At 46.7% G+C, this 17,868-nt stretch overlaps 1 long non-coding RNA gene across 1 annotated transcript; it reads right to left on the bottom strand.

Moving 5' to 3' along the window:
* Positions 1-1,870: 1,870 nt before the first annotated feature.
* On the bottom strand, positions 1,871-9,403 carry LOC144139500 (uncharacterized). The gene is made up of 3 exons (XR_013316234.1): positions 9,182-9,403; positions 8,213-8,264; positions 1,871-2,015 (listed from the first exon to the last, which is right to left on the bottom strand). It is a non-coding gene; the product is annotated as an uncharacterized LOC144139500 (long non-coding RNA).
* Between the last annotated feature and the right edge of the window lie 8,465 nt (positions 9,404-17,868).

Here is a 17,868-nt window from a genome sequence, read left to right on the forward strand (position 1 = left end):
CTTTTTTTATATTAGCTTTCTTAGGAAGGTTTGCAACCTCCATTTAAAGGTTAGCAGTGTACTGTGTTCGCAATAAAAAAAAAAAACCAGCCGGCAATATTCACGTCTATGCTGCAGTGCCCACAGGATAGCGGCGGCCCATGCACTAGCCCAAAGCTGGGAAGCATGCACGCACCACCGTGTGCAAGCAAAATACCTACAAGCTCCTAGAGCAAAATCTTCTGAGAAATATCATCACATCTAAAAATACTTTTTTCTTTTCGAGCAAGAAAGTGCGCTACAATTTCCTACTATCGTAACTGGGCCTTTACAAACCGATACCTACCTCGACTTAGAAGCTCTTGATTGAGGTCTGTATTGTGATAATTGCTTAACGTTATCTACCTCAGCACTGATTCATTACTTCAGGCACCCCACTGTCTCCAGGGGCCTGCCAGGAGAAATGCACACATGGCTTTTTCTCCATCGGCATAGTGAATGGCAAAAAAGCCGCTGCCTCTTGAGCTAGTACCGCAGCACTGGCAGGAACATTGTCAGCTTGTTCTATTCCACGGTTATTAACACAGTAAGCTTCTAGCCAACAACAGAGGGTAGAAACTTGCACAGTAAAGGATACTAAAAATACTGAGCAAGCCTTGTCTATACAGTACAAGAACTTCTGAACTTGTGCTTGGTCGCTGCAGTGAAGTTTCTGAGGAAGCATAAATAAATGCTGCTTAAAAGACAATAAAGACGAATTTCTGTTGAATTTACATTGGCAATATTTAGTTCTTTGTACGATTATATTTTTATGTTTCATCCAGCTGCCCCCAGTAAGGAAGTTTTTAAGCGCAGACTTGATTTCAGAGCACACATCGTGAAATTCTGCGAGAAGCTGCATCTTTCACGGTTTTCGATAATGCTATTAACTTTCTAAAAATAAAGCACCGATGAGGTTAGATAGTGCCATTACCATCAAAGAGTGCTTACTCAATTGCATTCCAGACGATTTGTCTCACCACCAAGGTTTTGGCAAGTACAATTTTATTCAACGAGTCAGCACCCTACAGCTTAACAGTGCACTAGAGAGCGCACTCATGGTGAGCGAGAACTAACTGCACGGTGGGTTTGCCCATGCTGTGCACAGGCTGCAAATGCACCGTGTCGCATGCTGTCTTATCAGATTCATGGCCTCTGAGTGGTATATTTTGTCATGGCAGTCCTCTTGAATATAACAGCTGTACCCACATGACTTTTTTTTTTCCTCCAGCATGCAGGTCAGCATGCCTTGGGTGAAATTAACAATGTGCAAAGGCTACTTGTTTGAGCGTCACTGCACAGTTGTTGAGTACACCAAAAAATAACACAAGATCGTTATGCATTAAAAACCATACATACGATTTTAGGGGTCCCTGAGTGCTTCCGCCGATAGATTATCACACCCAATTGAACATATTTGAATGTAGCACCTTTGCAACAATACGCCTCTCGTACGCTGTTTTTAGAGCGCAGTTATTGATTCCCATCCCATTATCTATCACTAATTTCTGTTCACTACAGGTTAGCAGTGTTCTTTTTATAGACGAGAAACAAACAAAAATCAACCCTTTTCTAGCGCTACAGCTCAGCTCTGCGGGGACAATAAGCGCACAGCTAATTCGTAGGGTATAGGAGTCGGGTGCCGCAATTGACTGGAGAAAGCCTGGCACAGAGAAATACAGCTCAACAAACCGCGTTTTTGGTGAGAACCTTGCACAGCATGGTCCATTTGCAGCCTGTGAACAGCATACGCAATCCTCGCATGCAACTAGCTTTCACTCGCCTTCAACCCACTTTCTACTGCACTGTTAAACTGTGGGTTGCAAACTGTTGAATATGAACTTACCAATTTTCAAATCAGATTAGGTGTCCGAATCAGCCACACGATACGCAGTCCAATGCGGCTGGTGGCATGTGGCTGGGGCCGTGGCTGCTCCCGCTGTCCCCCGGGAAATGCCTGCACAGCTCCACACCAATCCCGGGCAAATGGCGCCACCCTGGGAAGGTTGGAAAATTGTGGTCTATAGTCAGGGCGCCTACCAAACTGATGCGTCAAAATTTCTCTAGTTTTTCCAAATTTCAATCAGTGCTTCAGCAAATTGCCATGAGCAACATGAGTTCATTCATCTCTAGGCAGTCTGAAAACGTCACATAATGCTGTCATCCTCAAGTATCCTGAACAATCAAAACAATAGGAGGTGAACAAATTTCATACATTTCTTAAATTGAATTTAAATAGTTAAATACAAATACGAATTTCACTGTTTTTAGTAGATTATAACATGTTTTATTTTTGCAACCTGAAGTCGACTCTCGCGTTACAATCTAATACCGCAACTGAAGTTGCCTAAAAATTGCAATGGTGCACCCATTTGTCATCAATGGCTACAGTTTTTGACCATTTTGCAATCTATGTCAGCAAGATGTGTCAGAGTTGTTCGGGTCCATTAAAGCTTAGATGAACTCTTTCCGTGTCCTTGCTTTTTTCCTGTGGTGGTTGACAGCGTGCGCAATGTTTTTCCTTTGTTTTTGCGCCGTACTTTTGTATTGAGGCATAGGTAACTTTCATTGCCCTCAAGTGTTTCAACACCTATTCAGCTTCCCTTGTTACGGCAACGTGTTGCACTCAGTATGACCCATGCTATTTTAATGGCTCCAGAAATCGGCAATTCGGCAGCTCCCCGAAGAGTCAACATCGACCGTCTGTGGATGGCAGCTACTGCGGGAGCGCCTTTTTACATGCGAACCCTGCCTAAAAAGTTTCCAAGGGCCTTGCTACAGCAGCCACATCGAATTACAAAAGGGTGTTGCTGATTTTGTCGCCAAACAGTGCAACCACCTCTTGGCGGTCAGTGTTGAACTGATACAGCTCAAAACAAGCGATATCGCTGGACAGGTGGGCTTCCTGCGAAGTTATAAGTGTCAAAGGTGGGCGCCCAGCCAAAGTGTTTGAAAAATAAATGTGCTTTTCCATAATTCCCCTAGCCTCACAAGAGTACTTGGCGGCTTTTTTTTTTTTTTTTTTGGCGCGACAGAAAGTTACCCCTTGAGTTACTTTAGTGGTTTTAATTTTTCTTTCTGGATGCGATGAAGTCACCCCTCACGCTACAATCGTGGTCACATTACAATTCAGTAAACACGGTACGTGGTTGTCTTTGGCATTATTATTGGAAGGGCAAAATTCAAAATTACCATACACTATGTTCTCTGTGCTTTTTTTAGACCGATATTGATCAGAAGAGCAAGACTATAAGCAACAACGAAACGAAATCTTATTTGTGCCCGATCATCAATGGGAGACAAGCTTTTGAGGTATTAAAAAATGATGAAGGACTGTTCCAGGTACCCCTGCTTGGTACACAGGGGGGTTGCGGCCAAATCATTAGGGAGCACTGCCTTTCTGCTTCAATATCTACCTATAGTAGACCATGCAAAAGCACAAGCCAGCATGGGCTACTTTAGGTAAACCTACCCATCCGTACCCGCCGCGGTGGCTAAGGCATTGCGCTGCTCAGCATGAGGTTGCGGGTTCGATTCCCGGCTGCCATGGCCGCTTTTCTGATGGAGGCGAAAAGCAAAAACGCGCATGCGTACGAGATTTCGGCGCACTTTAAAGATCCCCAGATGGCTAAAATTAATCCGCAGCCCTCCACTACGGCGTGCCTTATTGCCGGCGTTGCGTCAACGTGTTAAACCCCACAATCAATCAATCATCATCATCATCATCTACCCATCCGTACCATTGACGCATTTTATTTGCCAGGACTATCAACGTTTGCCCCCTCATCCCACCAAAAGGCTCTGACAAAAATCACGTGATTACGTTACGCCGTCGGATTGACTGATGGCAGGGTTTAACTTGCTGAAGCTGCACATGGGCTATGAGGCGTGCAGTAGTGGAGGGCTCAAGATTAATTTTGAGCACCTGGGAAACTTTAACTTATGCTGAGTCTCGAGGCAAGGGTGTTTTCGCTTTTCGCCTCCATCAGAAAAGCAGCCACCGCGGCCGAGATCAAACCTGCATATATGGGCTCAGCACCACACCTTAGCCACTGAGCCTAGCTGCGGGTGCATTATGCTGTCAGTGTCTCAAGCTTGCGAATACAGTAAATGCAAAAAACCAAACTTTTGACTGCACTTAATTTACATTGTTTTGGTACAATTTTTTTTTTTCAAATCCTTCGCACACTATCTAGCCAAATATATGTTCAATATGATGACCAGGCGGTTTATGCCTCGCCAGAATTACCATCCCATCAACATGTGCAGTCACTTTACTGGCCCGAAAGAATGAAATCGTCAATTCTTATGATTCGAGAAAGCGAACTCATGATCTTGAGTAGCATGTGGCTATGCCTCATTTAAAAACAGAACCCAGCATGTAAACTTTTGTCTGCACACATTTAGAGGCACTAAAGCCATTTTATATAGATGAAAAAAAAATATATATATTTTTAATAATGAGCAAGAATAAACAAAATATGGCAAAGAAAGCATAACGGTTCGTTTTGCTGCGACAAAAATCTATTTGGTTGAAATGATTGATTGATTGTAGGGTTTAAAGGGACAGACAACCGATTTTTGTCGAGTATATATTCTCCATTCCAAATGAAAGGGCATCACTTAAAGCACGTTGACGAGAAACGGTTTTGCTGTTAACGCTCTAGAACTTTTTAAATCGAATTTTTTGATCTACGAGCCGTATGTGTCCCTCTCAAAACTAATGCTGGCAACCATGACATAGAGTAGCTCGGCAACATACTTTTGTCTGTATGCGAAATAAAAAACGATATTTAAAAACTTGTTCTCAGCTAAAAAAGTTTGAATCGCAGGCTTTCCTGTTCCTTTATGTGTTTTTTTAATGCAACGGTCTATTTTGCACGAATGTGCCATCTGTTGGGATAGACGATAGGTAGAATCTGGCTTCACGTTGTGGAGGCGGGAATTTCAATTCTCCCCGGGCGTGATGTTTTTTTTTTTTTTTTTAAGCTGCCGTTGGCGTATTTGAAGACTGAAATCAAATATTTTGGCAGAACAAACGCCCCTCACTCAGACAGAATCATCAAAGCTCCTTCGCTGGGTCTGTTTACTGAACGCTGCCGTTGATTCTGGGTATGGTGGCTCAGTTAGCCACACTGAGAGCAACCCAGCGGCGGCGGGCGGCGTGTCTTTAGAATTTTCAAAGTAATGTTTAGAAATACATATACTATTTAAGCTTGTAAAAAATACGTGTGTTAAAAGGTTTTCAATACGTAAATAAACGTTTCAGCTGTTACAGTAGCTGCTAGGTTTGCAGGTCACGTGACAGGGACACATATTGTAGTGTCAAGTTTCGACACTACGAACCGCCACCCTTCCGATTTCAGGAAGTTTGCTGCCAAATTAAAATTATTTCCGCCAGTTTGTTTAAAAATTGCTTGTGGTTACCCGGCTATATAAAATGCTGGCTTTCATATGAGCTAGAGAACATATACGCGACAAAAATCGGATGTCTGTCCCTTTAACGCGCCGACGCAACGCAGGCGATGAGGCGCACCGTAGTGGAGGGCTCCGGATTAATTTCGACCACCTGGGGATCTTTAACGTGTGCTGAATTCTCGTACACACAGGAGTTTTCGCTTTTCGCCTACATCAGAAAAGCGGCCGCCGCGGCCGGGAATCAAACCCGCGACCTCGTGCTCAGCAGCGCAACGCCTTAGCCACTGAGCCACCGCGGCGGATAATTTGGTTGAAATGAATTTGAACTCATACAACAACTGAGCCTGTGCGCATAATGTAAGCACTGTGCTTACAGCATTTTGAGCAGTCACAGTATGCAGTCACAATAAAGAAATGAAGCATAAAGATGCCTCACTCTAGGTGCCACCAACAGTGCAGCTCAGTAGCATAGACATGATCCTATTTCAGAGGAAGGGGTGGGTGAGCTTGAATGCAAAAAAAGGAAAGGAATTCAATCGACAGATCAGCTTACAACTCAAGTTCACAAATAACTTCGGGACCTTGCACGCACACCCAGCATAACCTTCCCACTGTTTTTTTTTTAGTTTGCTTGACCCATTGCAAAACAGCCGGCTGATTAACTGACCACTGACACAGAACCCATGCAAATTCAGTGCATAGATAGCGCCAAAGGATGTCAGGAGTCTGTATTCACAGAAAAGAACAGTGCGTTCCTGTATCTGCAAGAGATTCAGCTTGACTAGCTCACATTCACTGGAAGCATGCAGGCTATGCTGCCAGAAGTGTCTACTGAGAGCACCATCACTCCACTGGCGCGGCATCCAACATCCAATGCATAATACTCAGTGACACGGTAATACCGAAGAATCCATAGGTATAGAGGGGATATTGTGGCCGATATGCATGCATATATGATATGCTGCTGTCAGTTACCGCTGGTGCAGCTACACAGACCCGAGTTTGGCCCCAGCTCCAGCATTCCAATTACTTCTTGCGGCACTGGTACTGCACCTGCAAGACCTTGTGCTTACTCACATTACAAGCATTATGACATAACAGCTGCCCAGCCTCAAGCAGATGTTGAAGACTATTCACCCAGAAAACCTGGTTTGCACAGGCACTACATTGTGTGCAAAAAAAATATAAAACAGGAATTCACTTTCTGCACGTATAAAAAGGTACAGCCGTGAGCTGAAGTAAACGGACCACGGGAGCGGTGGCCAAAACTAATCGCTGCGCCGTCTGGTTGCGCGGCGCCTGTTGTCGAGACCGCGCACAGCGCAGGCGCGGCCTAGCAGTACAGCACACATGCCGCTATCGCTCGCTGCTTCGCGATTGTCTCACGCTCCGATAAATTGACGCCAGGGGAGCCGCGCTGCCCTTTTACCGCCTGCGGGTCACACACCTTCAGTGGAAATGGCGCGCTGGCGCAATCGGCGGCAACGCGGATCCGCTGGCAGAGTTGGCGCGCTGGTGATTATCTCGGGCTTCAAGCTTTTTTTTATTTTTTTTGCAATCCCCCCCCTCCCCTCCTCCCGTCATATATTGAAGCAGAAAATGAAGCAGAAAAAGATCACTGGACAGTCGAAGAAAATAAAACACAACACCATCTTTGTCGGTTTTGAGGATAGATGCGAAATCACAGCCTCCCGAGAATATTATTGATGCTAACCTTACATGCCAAGGTTTTGACAAATACTGCTGTGTTTAGGTATGTACTGCGTTGCTTTATGAAACTTCGTTTGCCGCATGCGGCATATGTGCCATTTCGCAATTGCTCGGGAAAATCCAGCTTCGCAATTTTTCAAGTTCGAGGCACCAACACATACATTTTATGTTCCAAAACTATATTGCGATATGAGATACCATTGAACCACGCCAAGTCCTGCGGGCAGCCCTTTACTTCACCACGCCATAATCTTTATTTAATTACAAAAGTCCCGCCTCCCAAAGAGATGTCTCAACCGAGAGTGAGGAGGACCTATCAATTAGCCAATACTATAGGCCGCTGAGCGGCCACAAAGACAGTCAATTGTTGTTGTGTACACAAATAGCTATGGGACCCACTCTCATGCAGAAACTCGAAAAACACGAATAACACGAACTCGAACGAACAACAAGACAGCAGATATCAACTGAGAAACTTCATCACTTAACAAAGAAGAAACCTCATGCTTTTTAGGACCGGGTAAAAGGCTACGAGCCCAACGCAGCCACAGCACGCTATGTGTGGCAGCGTAGCACCATTGCCACTTATCAGGTGAGTCGCATCGTTTTCTGTGATAGGGCGGTGCCCGGCAGTGTTCCTCTAACTGCGCGGCGTGATTCCCCTGGCGTCAATTTATCGGAGCGTGAGACAATCGCGAAGCAGCGAGTGATAGCGGCATGTGTGCTGTGCTGCTAGGCCGCGCCTGCGCTGTGCGCGGTCTCGACAACAGGCGCCGCGCAACCAGACGGCGCAGCGATTAGTTTTGGCCACCGCTCCCGTGATCTGTTTACTTCAGCTCACGGCTGTACATTCAACATAATTTAAATGTCCTAAACATGCAGAGCATTCTACCGCTGAAAGGGCTATCTACTACTATTATTCCTGTGGTAATGCAAGAATAAACAACTCCCACAAGTTAGGTGGGCATAATTCCTGCTGTAAAGGCCCCACATCCCTCAAACGCATACTTATAGGTCCAGTTCTATTTCTGGGTTCCTATAGCGGTCACATAAATGCAGTACGTACCTGTTATTGCTTTTCATCTTGCCAGACAGCCCTCGTCCTGAAGCTCCAGCCACTTTTAAATGAAAAGGTTGCAAAGAAAAGTTACATAAGCACAAACGTCGTTACCTGCCAAAGTTAAAAGCTCACAGTACACTACACATTCCGAGATGTAAGAACACTCACTCAATGATTGTTTTATTATCAAGAAAGTTATGTTAAAAGACCTGACCACAGAATTGATGAAAGGTGCTTAAAACCAATGCTATGTAAGGGTAGATAGCGTTTACAGCACAATGAAATATACTCCACCTAGGTGCTCCTGAACTACAAACTGTTTGAAGAAAACAAATAGTTTCCAAAGAAAGAGAACGCGAAAAAGGGTCAGGAAAGGTTTTCAGCCAGTAACAATACAATAAAAAAATATCAAAACACTTTTACTGCCAAGTTAAGATGTTCAAACTATTTCCGGTTTCCATTTTTCTCAAAGGAAGTTTTACGTCCGATAAGTTGAGCAGTCGCGCATTGTATTTTGCTTTGTTCAAAGTGCCACAGCTATCGAAAGAAAACAAAAGCGCGGTGAAACCGCACGGCCGCATATAGAAACAGACCTAATGCGATAAAAACCGCATACGAAACAAAACACATCGATTCCTCACGATGTTATCAAGAGCACCGGCAAGAGAGAGAGGAATTTTATTGAAATGAAATAAACACAGAAAGGTCGGCCTGACGGTAGTATATCTGGCCAGCTATTCTGTGTGTGGGAAGGGAAAGTGGAGGAAATTATTTCAAGCTTCCTAAGGTCCTCCGCTGCGCCCACCACCTGTCCGTCAGCAACGCTAGACATATCGAGCAGCGCCAGCAAATTGCATTTAGCTTGCACGAACCACAGCGTGAGACTGACGCGGAAACGAGAAATCAAGCAGATAACACGTTTCTGGCACCGAACCTTAGTCGCGCTAGAAAAGGTCCAGCAAAAAAAGAACTTACCGAACTTCTTTGTCCGGGCACAGGAAAACGCCGCCGTTCTTCGATCGTTTGCCGCTGTATTTCAGCTTATCCTTAACCTCACGTGTTTCCAAAGTGGCAAGCAGGCTTTATCCACAAAGGTCGAACACATTTTACGACGGTATATCGCACAAAAAACATGAATAACAACACGGACAACGCGCACCCACCGTCGATTTCGCCGCCAGCACTCGTTGATGGAAAAATGACATCGGAAACGACCGCAGCGCCGGAACGGCCAAATACATGAGCAGAGTTACGACTTTATATTTTATTCAAAGTGATCATACAACATTGCCAAATGTTTCAATCTTCAAAGAATAATTTATTCAAAATTGTCATTGCTTTCGGTGTTCACAAGTATTCCAGTTTAAATAGAATCATGATCGGAAACGACTGCAGCGCCGAACACATGGAGGAAAGAACCTTTTCCTTCCTCCATGGCCGAACACATGGAAGAAGCCGAACACAAGAGCAGAGTTCACTCTTTGTATTTTCATGCAAAGTGATCCCACAACATTGCCAAATTTGTCAATCTTTAAAGAATCATTCATTCAAAATTATTCCTTTTGTGTTCACACGCATTTCAGTTTTAATAGACTCCTGATTGCAACTTTCCCGATCGCTGCCTTCTTGCTTTTTCTTCTTAGGTGGTTCGGGTGAAAAGGAAAAGGAAGTGCACTGGGGATATTATTGAGCCCAACTGGGGGTTCACCTGCATACAACCCAGTGCGGTGGGGAGGAGGTGGAGGGGGATATAAAGATTAGAGCAGAAAGGGGTGATAAAGAGATAGGAGGGGGCCTTCTTGCTCCCAGTCTTTTCCGATTGGCTGCCAGTTTTGGCCAGAAGATCTAAGCCCATCAGGCTGTATTTTTGGCGCATGGCAGCGCCCAGAAAAAACCTTGAACGGGGATGATGATGGCGAATAAAAGTCTTTGAAGCGGGGTGACGGCATGTGCCATTTCACCCGTCTTAGCTATAGGCCTCCTGCGCTGCCCAGGGGGCGCTGCGCAAGCGGCTTCCAGGCAGTACTTCCGGGTAGTACAAAGCTGCGCGGGTCCCATAGGATCCCGTGTTGACAGAAGCAAAATGAGGTCGACGCTCCCAATTATTTGGCGACGTGGTCACCAGCTCATCCCCGACGCTTCAGATCTATTTCAGCGATCAACTTGGCATTAGGGGAAAAAGCTTTGCAGCGCTAAACACGTTTACAGCGCCGACGAAAGTGCCGGGCCCGTGACGGCGTCTGCTACTCGCAGGATCACCGATCGATGGTCGTACGAAGTGAAATTTTAAGTAAAATTTCTAGCTTAAACTAATACTCTAGGTGACAAAGACTTCTCAAAAACAGCCGATCAAAAAAGAAGAGTGACGCAATCGGCGATGATCGCGCTTTAAAAAGCCAGCGAGTCCGACGGACCGCAGGCTCGCCTGCTGCGGTGCGCCGCTCTTTTGCGTACCTGCACACTATGCGTGCGCTTTCATTAAACAGTGCTCGTTTGCGTCGCCGTTACGAATACATGGTGCAGCGTTAGCTAGCCGTTTTGTTGCGTGTCTCAGTGACAAAATGCCGCGACCGTCAGAAGCGTGAAATCGGTTTTCGATTCCGAAATTAGTGGCCGTAAAACAAAGTGGTCGGGCGATCTAAGAGGCCGCTCGCTTTCCTTGTTTGCTCTCACTTTACTTAATTACGCTCTTGCAGCATACATTCCCAGTTCGCACCTAATAGCCTAGAATCAGGGTCAGCAACGGCTGAGTTCCATGCAGCCTACACAGCCGAGGGCTGGACGGCAAATCGGGGGGGGGGGGGGGGGGAGAGGAGGGGGGCTTTGAATGCAAAGAGGAAAAAATTCAGCGAATTTCTAATAATATTTGACAATAATCTGGCGAAGTGTGAAGATGAGGGGGGGGGGGGGGCAATTCAACTGGAGGACGCCACTTCTCTGTTCTTGTCTCGCTGTCTAACTCCATTTGAAGTCATAACTGGCGTGTCGGCGTACGACCCCTGCACTAGAAAACCAACTTTGTCAGTGATGATCGTATAGAAATATTCGGGGCCCCGCGTCGTGTATGCGGCTGTGTTATGTGATGTTATAGAAGTACACATCTCTGCAGGGCGTGTGATTTGGTGCGTGTTTTGCGTCCTTTAATAGCGCTTAATTTGTTTATTTATTGGCGCTATTGTCCCACCTACTCGCTATGTACCCTGCCGTTCGTAAATCGTGCGGCGTAAAACGTTACGCAAGAATCATTTAGTTTGCGAAAATACGAAACAAAATTTCCACTCGTTTTAAAGGCGGTGCCAGGCCAGCAGTGTCAGCTGAGTCGGCTGCGCAATTCTTGCGTTCGCTTGCATGCTCCCGTTGAAGCAACATTTGCAGTTACCTCAGGATGTAAGATGAGCAGCGTTCCGTGTTTATGCTACTCGTGAACTTTCCTTTGTCGACCGCACGCAAGAAGAAAAAACTGTAACTGTCGTCAAACAGTTAAACCACCCTACCTGGCGATATACTGTCCCACGCCGCGACCACCGCGACAGCTCGCTCAAAAGAAAGCCGACAAATCGGCTTCTTTTTGCGGATATTATTTTGTTTAGCCTCTGCAGCTACTTTAGGGGCTATTTCATACAGTATGCAGTGATTTAAACACGCCACAAAGCACCACAACCAACTTTCACTCTGGCTTGTAATTGAAAACACATGGAGGGCGGCGAGGGTCGTCTGCTTTTGTACTACCCAGAGGCGTCGGCCGCTAGGGGCGCTGCATGTCGCCAAAACTCCAGCGCAGGAGGCCTATTTATTTTACCTCGGACTTGTCTTAGCTGCCGCTATCTCTGGCTCTGATTCCCCGCGCCGTACCCGGTCTCGTGGACTAGTCGGTCATAACCAGACAAATGAAAATTCACGTGTGGCTTACAATGCGGTTCAGCTCGAACAAAATTTGGCGTTCGGCCTGCTTCAGCGCAGGCTTGCAGGGGAGTCCTGAATCATTGGGTTTGCGCGTTTGCAGATCGTGATGTTGCATCAATCATTTGAATTACTTCAGGGTGCGTAATCATTACCGAGGGAAATCTTTGTCGCAGGTGTCGCTCGCCTTACGCTTTTTCAACCGCTTGGTTGGTAAATCTACAACTACTCGTAAAAGGTACAGCGTTTATGTGAGTCTTTACTGTACTCGCACAGGACTATTCACTAGCATTTCTTTTTTTGTCGGGTGTTTTCTTCGTAACTCCTGCGAGGAAAACTGGGAGGGAGGAATACCTTTATGATACGGAGAAGTCAGCCTGGAAACAAGATAGCTTGATGAATGAAAATGACGACAAGGAATGAATACACCAGCACAGAAAAACGCACACATACACGATCAGTACTCTAGAAACGCAAATCTGAAAGACGCACAAACGCGCACACAGTGCAAACATTCACAGAATTTCCTCAAAGCGCGGTCACGGAGAAAGGCAAGGCCTTTAATTCGCAGCCCTTGTCGCAGACGCAGTCGAGTGCTGTGAGCCTATGCTAACGCCGAGTTTCAGCACACAGTGCAGGTTCAATGTCCTAACGAACACTACAAGAGGTGATACTCGTCTCGTCATATGCATGCAGGTAGTCGTTGGCGAAAGCGATGTTGAGGCTTCCCCACGTTTCCGTAGGTCATGCTGAAGTAACTGGAACTGGTCCACGCAGCATTCGGGAAGCCCAGGCGGGGTCATTTCTGTAGTGGTCGGTTGGCAGTTGTAGCTGCAGCGGCGGCTAGCTGTGGCTTTTTGTGTGTGCGTGACAGCTTACTCACCCCGTAATTGCGCATATTAGGTTATAGACCCCCAAACGAAAGAGTTCCTCTAAATAATTACCTGTGGTTAAAGCTAGTTTTGTATAAACGAAGTATATATGCTGTCAATCAAAAGTATTAGAAATCAAACATAAAGTGCTAGCTCTTCTGAAACGTTGAAATTGCATTGCTGACGCCGTCATACAACTATACTTCTGATGGAGGCCAAAAACGAAAACGCCCTTGTGTTCGAGATTTCGGCGCACGTTGAAGATCCCCAGGTGACCGAAATTAATCCGGAGCCCTCCACTACGGCGCGCATCATCACTTGCGTATCTATAGCGTCGGCGTGTTAAGCCACATAATCAGTAATAAATCAACCAATCACAGAAATTTACGTACCAGTTTATTTTTTTTCAGGGCTATAACAAAATACGCTCAAATTATGCACCGTTTTTACTGGTAACGTCTGAGGGGTTGTAAAGATAAGATTGGGACCACTTCGCCTTCCACAGAAACAATGAGGGAACTAAAATTTAGGATGCCCACGTGGTCTAATTAATGAATCGTTGCCTTCATATTTAGACTGCTATCATGGCTTCGGCGGGTGAAATTCTCGTTTTCTTGACGGGTGAAAAAAAAAAACGTTGTCTCTAACCTGAATTTCGGCAATTTTTTTAGTCTTATCGGTACATAGATCTGCTGTCATGTTTAGCGACCGCCGAGCGTTTGCACATAGCTGCTGGCCTTTTCTCAGTGCAGGAAGCCACGAGCTTTCGCCGCTGTTCGGGTCCATGTTAGTGCATTACGTGACTACTACTTAGGTGCTAAAGCCAGGAGCTCGTTCAATAGCACATACGATTTTTGCTTCTTTCCATCAGCACAGACGGCGAATGAAAAGGGTTGCTTGATGGCACGACATGGGCCAGTTGCATGTATTTACGGCTATCGCGATGAATGCTCCAAAATACAGATTCTATAGAATACATATTTCCGTACGAGCAAGGAAACTTGCTGACAAACGTTCTGCGTACAGTGACTTTGACGTCCCGAGGAAAAAAGAATGCCGAGAGGGCGGTCTTTTTTAGTCTAGGTAATATGCGTTGTGCGCCCGCAGCATTGATCCTTAACCTCTTCGGCGTCGCGGTTCGTCGCAAAGCTTACGTTCTTAACTTGTATCAAAAATTACAATACCAATGAGGTCAGCGTCTGTACCAATGCGGGCAGTGTCTATGCAGGCTCGCAAAGCACGAGTTGTTTTACGCGCACTTCTTCTTTAGTCCAAAAAAGTGACACTTATTTTTGGTTTTAAGTCTAAAGAATGGCCTAAAACGTATAATGGACAAATGAAACGCGAACACGACACTATGAACCAGAACACACAAATAGCACCATTTCTTTCCATGCAAGTGAAATAATCGCGCCGCTATATAACAGTAACAAAAATTGAAAATGTGTCTTTCCAAATATACCACTAGCGAGCCATTATTTTGCATTCACTATCCATATTCTTTCATCTAGAGCGTTCCGTTTAATATTTTCGTTTTTTCATGTATTCGTCCATGAGTGCACATGTATATACAGCACACTGTGTTCTGTGGCTGAGCGCTAGCCCACGCATGACCTTCGGAATTCCGGTGATTGGGCACGGGCGGTGCTAGACCTGTGACAGACATCAGCCGTTCACCTTTCGAAGAGCAGGAGCGTGAAAATTCATAAGCGGACCAGGTAACGTACATTTCCAAAGCAACTTTTGAACAACGGCTGCTGACGAAACACGAGTACTCTAGAACCGGATAACAGCCATTCATCACGTGTTCCCCGGCAAGCGGAAACAAAGCGGTCGCCCGGTGGCCGAGCACAAGCTGATCATCTTTTGCAAACCCGCTTTCAAGCAACAAGCGAGTACCCGGCGGCGGGAAACCTGCCGCCTATCTTTTGATTGAACGTTGCTGGAGCAAGTGCCGTTCATCGACGGTGGTTGAACCGCCAGGTAACTTCTGCGAAACTTTCGCCCAGCTGAAACCGTGTGTACGGCTAACGAGCGACAGTTGGCCAACTTTTGAACATTGGCTGCCGAAAACGTGCGGAGAGGATGGTGGCCGTATTCAAACAGTTTATCTTAAGTTCAACGCTGGCCAATTCATTGCCGATGGCCGAGCATGCCGGAGAACAGCTGTAGGTTGGCCAGTCAAGAATCGGACTGGCTGCGCTGCCTGGGAATTGTGGTACATCATCTCACAATTGAAGCTGCGACAGAGCTATTGTAAGAGCCTTTATTTCTCGGCCTAATTTTTCGCTAATCGGGGTATGGAGCCAATTTGCGGCGGCACTTAGCAACCTTGGGTCGGTGGATGTCGCGCCCGGGCGCTTAGCGCACGTGAAAATACGTTCGCTGTGTGCGGTTCTACGCTGTGTGGCGGCCGTTTTTTAAGAAACACTTATAAGTGCAAGTTGCAGTGTTTAATGCTGCAGGAAAAAGTTCGTCTGCAGGAAAGAGTTCCTCGTAGCGCCGCTACTGCTGCGTGAAGGACTGCCACAATCGCGAACGGCAGCTAGCTGCATCGTGCTGTCGAGGATTCGCGGGCAGCCGAGGGAAAATAGGCGTCGCAATAAATGAAATTTGGCACCAAGAACATTAAATAAAACAGAAAGCTATGACTTTTTGTGTCAGTGGAAGGAGTAAAATTATGAGTACAATTACCATCTACGCTTAGCGCTGACACAAAGGGCCGTAAAACTAAAATGTTTTCTTTCAGTGTTTTATACACATCACACAGTGCAATATTTCTATATCGCATGCCCTAGTATTTGCATAACACAAGGTATTACGGCTTCCGCAACTATTGTTTTATCAGCAGTAACCTTTTATTAGCAACACTAGAGGCACCAAAGGGACGTCAAAAAGGCGGCACAAGAATACGTTCCCAGCACATCGCCGGTGGGGCGAAAAGCAATGTCAAGACGGTCAATACGCACCCCCCGTACTGCCCTACTTTGTTCGCCGAAGTGTACAGAGTTCGGCTGTCACCGCACCGCACACACTGCATCATGTGGGATTGTGAAGTGCGACCGAGAGAGGCGGCGGACCCGTACGGGCCTCTTCCCGCTAGCATCACGAACGCCGTGAGGTCCGCAGACCTGGACACGCAGACAGCCGTCGTTCAGCAACTCGAGGCTACTCTCGCGCGGCAGAGGCGGGGGGAGACGCAGCGGGGGACCCCGGGGGCAGGACGCCTCGGGGATCCGACGCGCGCCGAACCCGCCGACGCCGGCGCGGGGCTTTAGTCATCGGGACGCGATAACCGCGTGAGGCGGGGATCGGCCCTGCGCGGTGCTGGCCTCAATAAAGTGTTTCTCTCTCTCTCTCTACAGAGTTCGGCCACGCATTCCAAGCGAGATCGTTGCAAGCTATCAAAGGCAAGGGGGCATTTACACGTGTTGACTTTTTTAATGCCTTTTGCGTACTCTGAAAGTTGAGGTTAATATTTTTTAAGCAGAGGATTAGGAGCAGAAAGAGAGTTTTATGGAGAATTCTGAACGGCCTAAACAACTGGTATCACAATTAGCTACTATGGGGACTCTGATATTACTAACAAGGAAGAAGCCGAAACTAAACAGAATCTTCGTAAAGACAGCCCGCAGCTCCGCTGTATCAGCGGATTTCCAACTGGATGAAACTCTGTTTACAGTGTCATCAGCTAATAACGTTTGCAGTGCGTTGTTAATTAGTGACAAGTCCAACTGATCTGAAGTAGGGCCACCGAAAACGTAACTGCTAGTGTGGTTTCCCGAACCGAGGAAGCAACAATACAAACAAGCCCCTGTCATAGAGCGCCATTGTATACGCTGGGGTCACTTAAACTAAAAACATTGGTACTGATCTGGAGAGAAGCGCTGTAAATACGTTTCCCTTGCTGAGAATGGCACTTCGCAACAATGTCTGTCCCGTAAATTTCTTTCATGGCGTACACGCGCAAGGCAACGTACAATATCTGTCCCATCTCGCGCACGCGAGGCCGACAGCAGTAGTTAAGCCCTGCAATTGTCCGGAACTCGCACACAAGCACTTCAGACATGGGTAAACTATTTTCCAGAAAAATGTTCGAGCACGAGACACCGTCTAAAAACAATCACGTAATCGCGAAAACAAACAACCCAGAGGTATCGAACATATCAACGCGCGCCCCCCGTCTGGCTCTCACCGACCCAAAGTTTGCTCAAGCTTCCGCGGGGCGGCGCTGGATGTACATATTCGTCGCTCCATCTGAGCAGTGACCGGTCCCTGTATGACATCGAGAACTACCAGCCCCCCTTTTCTACCCCAACGCATCCCCTCCTAACTGGTGACGCTAAGGATGGGGCGAACGCCGCACCGATTTACTTGCGTGTTTGCAGGCTTTCCACATGCAGGCTTACGACGCGCTAAAGCGAAGGGCGGGCGCGTGCCTCCTCCCCACAAACACTGGCGCATTTCGGAGTAAGGGGCGGGAGGAGGGGAGCGTGAGGTCATCCTTTGGCCAAAGCAAGCCCGACGCAGAGAAACGAGCCTTTCAGCGGCGACTCACTGACCTTGCTTTAGTCTCGAACCGGTAGGCTGCTGTTCAGGGCGTCGTCTCCCAGGGAATTGGAAGGGAGCCCTAGTTCTAACTGCCTAATGTAAGGAAGCATAGATAATGGAACTTCGAGCAGCTACACGTTGCCTTCCACAGGAGCCTCCTGGCTGCTAACAACCTGGCTCCCGTGATCAGTGGGCCTCAGTGATTCTACGTTTGCGTCGGGCATCACATTGAGCCAAACGAAGTGTTCTGCACTCGTCACAATGGTACTGGGACCAATGTTTAGAGATTAGCTCTTAAAAGACTTGTAGGGGACATCATATTCTCTAATTGTGGATGAG

This window comes from Haemaphysalis longicornis, unplaced genomic scaffold (genome assembly GCF_048455015.1).
Source record: "Haemaphysalis longicornis isolate Haplotype H1 unplaced genomic scaffold, Haemaphysalis longicornis Haplotype H1 scaffold_5, whole genome shotgun sequence".
In the NCBI taxonomy this organism is placed as follows: Eukaryota; Metazoa; Arthropoda; class Arachnida; order Ixodida; family Ixodidae; genus Haemaphysalis; species Haemaphysalis longicornis.